This window comes from Olea europaea, unplaced genomic scaffold (genome assembly GCF_002742605.1).
Source record: "Olea europaea var. sylvestris unplaced genomic scaffold, O_europaea_v1 scaffold453, whole genome shotgun sequence".
Classification (NCBI taxonomy): Eukaryota; Viridiplantae; Streptophyta; class Magnoliopsida; order Lamiales; family Oleaceae; genus Olea; species Olea europaea.
In genome coordinates, this window is record NW_019262837.1 from 279,852 (window position 1) to 286,039 (window position 6,188).

Sequence of the window (6,188 nt, forward strand, 5' to 3'; positions counted from 1 at the left end):
ATAGTTCAATGGTCAGACCTTAAGTTTGTTCCTCAATAATCACCAGTTCAAGTCCTCTCAAAGTCACTGACGTGAGTACCAAGCTGTAAACTTCAGGGTCTCGTTGGATTAGTCGAGATACACGTAAGTTGGCCCTGACACCCACGGTCATTAAAAAATAATAATAATAAATAAATAAACTTCTCAAATTATTATTATTATTTGAAGGCTGCAAATTATTTCTTAGCTATCGTGTTGTAATATAATGTAATATAAATCGCCTATTTCTTGGTAAGTGCATATTACCTATTACTTGTAGGTATGGAAATAATATAGAATCCTTGTTAAATATTATGAACCTTAAATAATTTCACTAATTCTCCAACGTGTAAAACTACGATAGCTTTAAATTCTTGGAAGAAAACCTTCACAGTTAAACTATAACTTAGAGAATAAAATCGGAAATAATAATTTTATTTACAAGTTAGTTTGTGGGTTGCAAAAAATTATTTTATAGAAGAGAAAATTGGAAGAAAATTTGTGAAACATCAAAATTCACTGATTTGGTGAGTTGAAAAATACAGTTACAATTATGCTACATCGATTTTGCGTCAAAAAACTAAGTACTGATTTTCCTAACCTCTCATAAATATATCACTTAAAAACGATTAAAGTCGGTAAAAAAAAAATAATTAAATAAATAAATTCCCAAACATGCCCTAAAAAAATCTTATGTCGGGATTGAATTAGGTCGTGACGTCTTCACTCATCGCTATTTCATAATGGTACCTCGTGGCTCGTTGTATTGTGCTCTAACCAAAGGTGGCTCTGTTAAAGAAAATAACATTACGATCCAAAGTAGCTCATGTTATATTCTATCTATATGTTCATAAAATAGTCTTCAAGTAAATACAAAAATTTAATATCCAGCTATACGACACGACAAATCTCTCTGAATCATCAATCAACAGAATTAAATGCGACGTCAAGAGTTTGACAATATTTGAGTCACTCGAAATATTTTCTTCAGATTTCATGGTGCCTATATAGGATCCCTGTTGTGTTCTAAGCTTCATGGAAAGTTCTTGGTGGAGTCGATGTATCACTAGCGGGAACCATGTTACAATTTTCTTTCATTGACCGCTGCAATATCCGATTAAAAATAACCCTTTCATCAACAACTCGACGACGAATCACTTTTACATCGACGTGCACGAACACAAGGTTGTGGTTCGATGAAGCACATTCTTGAATCTTGATCAAATCTTCTCGTTCAAAATCCCGAACCGGCCGGCCAAGATTTGAGAGCTTCGAGGATGATTTCTCGAGCCTCGTCGCTGCCGTGGAACTGTTCATGACTGATACGTACAGATTTTGGGATAACAGATGGATGAGTTTCAGTTGAAACAATATGTAAATCCCTAAGTTGGATAAAAAGGTACGTAAGTTGACAAGAAAAATCGATATTAATTTGAAGCATGGAGATGGATTGGTCGTTAGGTGTAATGGTTTCTTCGCCTTTCTTTGTAATGTCAAAGTATACTTCTTGGTGAGACTGAGTAACCTTTCATGTTAGATTATTTTGAAGGGAAAACTGTGGGTCTGTACATATTAAAATTCCTTTTCCATGTCGAGAAGGGAAACATTAACGGCTAGAATGATTAAAAAGTTACCATATACAGTATGATACAAAAAAATGTAAATATTGGGATTGAAAATCGAAGAACATATATACTGTGAAATTCTTTATTTTCTTTTGTATTCTCATTTCTGTCTACTACAGATGCATGATCATGGCGCGTGATGAATAAATTTTAATATTATAATAGATAAAATATAATTTTATAAATTCAAAAATATTGTAAAATTATGAGATAATTATTTAGTATTATCGAAATATTTAGATAAGTTTTATCTACTCTAGAAAAGTCTAGAGTATGAACTCTATAAATATGAGATTTTGATATTTTTTTTTTCTGTTGTGCCTGTACGATAGGGGAACCTACAACCGCTACCCTTCGGGAGTGCACTGGGTAAACCCTTGAGTTGACGCAATAGCTTGCAAATCACGTCGGCCAGGTAAACTGCACTAAGCAGGTCCGGTGCAATAAGTTCGATAAAAAAAGTATTGGTAGGGGAATCGAACTCATGACCAAAGGTCTCCTTGCTTACTTATTCTACCAACTTGACCACTCCATGACGGGCTTGATTCTCTCAGTTTCTTCTCTTATGTTTCTCCGGTTTCTTTAATTTTATAACAAGCTATCAACACAAACCTCAAATCAAAATGAGTGAGTTTAAAATAGTAATAACTTTCTATGTGTATATTCTTGGTGGTTGATAGTTTTTTAAAATCAATTTTGCAGAATTTTTTCCACAGTCATAGGCCAAATAGAATAAATACATAACCATAAAAATTTTACAATCTCACCATCAACCAGTAAATCCATAGTATATTCCTCCCGTGTGCTCTAGTCACCTATAGAATCTGTCCACTAAATTCACGTGTCAACAATGCTATGGTGATCGAATTTTTTTGACATAACAGTTGACCGACACTCATAATGGAAGGAACCCACCTCTTTTTTGACTTTTTTATTTACATGGGACCCACTCGCATGTAAGAGAATATCAATCATTATATCAAAAAAAATCCAGCAAAATAGTTTAATTCTTCACGTGTACATTTTCATTCATTCACGTATAGATTCTCTCGACTAATCCACGTATATAGATTTCCACTAAATCCATGTAATATGCAATCACTACGGATACAATTTACATATGATTACATTGACCTATCATGACTGCAAATATCCTTAAAAAATTTTTGCAAAAATTTGTTTCTATTTTTTTTTTTTTTACGCAAAATTTTTTCTTTGTTAATGTCTAATAACACTTGTGTATGCATCTTTGTCTTTATTTTTCTTATCTCCCGATTAATTATCACGTTATTATTCTTCTGAATACGTAGCATAGTTTATGATTTTAGTACTCTTATATCTATTTGTTACAAAATATTGTTGCTCCTAGAGTAGAACGCTATTATTTACTTTAATATTTTCGTTAAATTTTACTTATTTCCGAAGGGCATAATTATGTAAGATCTAACATAAATTATATATTTACTCCTAAAAGTAAATCCTTACATAATTTCATATTCTAAACAATAATATGTTATTGATCTTGATGGACATTATATTACAATTTCAATATTCTAGTAGAATATTAACATATTTTACTTTAGAATAAGCATATTTTTATATTAAATTAATATTCTTATGCTCCCGAAGAAGCATAACCACTAAATTATATATATTCTAAGAAAATATGGCGTCGATATTCATGAAGAAATACAAATCACATTAATACCGTATTGTGTTTTCGAAGAAGCACAAATGTATATGTATCAATATTCTAAAGGAATATTATGATTTATTAATATTCAAGAAAAATATCATTTTGATACTCGTGAAGAATCAATATGCGTTATGTGGGAGATTAAAATTTTACTATTAGTAGTAATTTATTCTCAACTAAATTGAAGAGAATCATACTAAGTTTCTAAAAAATGTGCCATGAACTATATTGAACCACAAGTTCAATTACTGAACATATTATTGTTTGACACAAATCAGTTGGACCATTACTCCATTAATAATGTTGCGAAATTGAGAACTCAAACATTCAATAAAGAACCAAAAAATTCTTCAATTCAATGAATTACTATATGATGCTTGTTCTCTTTATTGAAAATTAGTTATTAACCATCACTAGTTAAAATATGGACTAAATTATCTATTTTTGAAAATAATTTTGGGTGATATATAGGGCTCGTCACCCCCCATTTTGATCATCTATTATTATTTGTATCTATTAGACAATTGCATGATATTTGCAACCTAAAGTCTGTAAAATTACTATTTAAATTTTAAATTATGAACATGATTTTCAAATTATACAATTAAGACATTGTGTCATGTTAATATTAATAAGCCTAAATCTCGACATTTTAATAATTGATAGTTGTGATGGCGATAAATGACTTAACACTATTGTTTGCTACATATCTTTAATAAATTTTGAAATATTACCATTGAGAACAAAGTGTTTCCCGTCTCTATCTAGGGAATGCTCTTAGAATCATGTCAATATCAAAATTTTCTCTACTGTATTTTATTTATGGTCAGAGTCCAATTTTTTCATCTAATTATTTTGATAGTGCAATGTATGTACAATTGATTCACTACAATGTACTGAGGTGAAAAGTAAAAAAATGTTGAGAATAAACGCATAGTTTGAACTGTTATACGCTATCTCAAGCCTTAAGAATAATATTTTTATAGCGCGATTTGCTGATTGTCAATTTAACTGAACAATTGTCTCAACATTATGAAAAAATTCAGAAACTAAAATAACGTACAAATGCACATTATATCATCTAGATTTTTGTAAAAGGTAGTTCGAAAAATAATTTATTCAAGTGTATTTACTGCTAAAAAGATCAACAATATCTCTCACACCAGTTTTAAATAATCTAAGATGAATCGCTGTCCTTCGAGGCACGGCTAAAGTGTGAATATATTCAATTCTAGAACAAAAATTTACAAAAAATAAAAATAAAAAATAAAAATGGAGCAAATAAGGAAGATGGTCCCATTTAAAAGATGTATACGATTCAAAAATATATAGACATAACTAATTATAAAACTCTAGAAAAGGTCAAGTATTTGAGATATTGAAAATCGAATTATATTAATGAATTATGTCTTTATGAGAAAAAGAAATTGAACCAAAAGGAAAATAAGAAGTTGTTGACAACACTTTTGAATGTGTTGCAATGCTTTATATTATGAATATTGAGGATATCGAAAAGAAATTTGTTGAAGCATATCAATTGAAGTAATGATTAGCCAAATAAAAGAGCACGATCCAAGTAAATTAAATTTATTAGATAAATTTTAAGTTTCTGGAACTGCAATTCAAAAATCTAAAGGTGTATATTTATACGAAGATGAAATGAGAAAAATAAAATCATAATATATAATGCACGACTCTCAACATAATGAATTTTCGCAAAGATCAAAGTGGACTCAATAATAAATCTATATCTTGTTATCTTGACGATGCATGAAATTTGAAAAGTGATTATAGTCAATTCATTCGACATGACTATTAGCGTTATCACTAAAGAATTTTGTTATATTTGAAGCATGTAATTTAGATGATATTATCACGAGAGGAGTAAATACACATTGTAACGCCCCGAATTCTCTAGCAACCCGGAACGTTACCAAACGTGAATTGATTAATAAAGTGCTTGAGGCAAATACATTTTAATATAACGAGGAATTCAGTAAAAATTGAACAACCTTAACAAAAGGTAAATTAAATTAAATAACATATGCGGAACAATTTGGAATCATATCTTTTATCAAACATTAATAAAAGTAGTTCTAACAAATAATAAAAATAGGACTAATTGAAAGTTATGACGTGACTCACAATTGAGTCTAAATTTAAAAATAATAATAATCAACTGTTATTAAATATTCTAGTGTTTCTAAAAATTAAAGTACTTCATGATGGAGATCCATTGGTCCAATATGCATCCATCCACCGCCATCCAGCATACTAATTTCTACCTGAAAATTGTAAATAGAGAGGGATGAGTATAACGAATTATACTCAATGAGGTGCTTACTACTCCACATTCAAATCAAACGTGAAATTATGCATAAATTCTCTTACCAACATAACATGAGAATTATCACACCATGACAAATGAAAATTCAAGCAAGCGCTACAAATAACGTGAAGGCTAAATTACGCCTTAAACTGTATCATGATTTCTCCCAAAGGAGCTCTGAACTGAAGTAATTAAATCCATACATAACAACGTATTTGAAAAGATATGGACAAACCACTAATAGCACTGAGCATCTCATCTTTTGAAGATGAACGTGGAAAATAAAATTGCTGAAAACGTGATTCTTTATTGCGATTCCAAGGCCTTAAAAAGACTTAATAATATGGAGAAATATTTTAAAGAGGAGAAGAGAATAAAGACGTGCAGAAGAAGAATGATGAATTAATGACTGAATGCTTGAGGTTTAGTGCTATATTTATACTAAACCATGGTGTAGCGTAATCACGTGGGAAGTGGAATTTTGATAAGTTTTGAATTCTAAATTTCTGTGCACATCACA

General features: G+C 30.1%; 1 long non-coding RNA gene across 1 annotated transcript; it reads right to left on the reverse strand.

Annotated features, from left to right (window-relative positions):
* Nucleotides 1-5,352: 5,352 nt before the first annotated feature.
* LOC111388082 lies at nt 5,353-5,771 on the reverse strand. Its single transcript, XR_002701497.1, has 2 exons — nt 5,731-5,771; nt 5,353-5,624 (listed from the first exon to the last, which is right to left on the reverse strand). It is a non-coding gene; the product is annotated as an uncharacterized LOC111388082 (long non-coding RNA).
* Between the last annotated feature and the right edge of the window lie 417 nt (nt 5,772-6,188).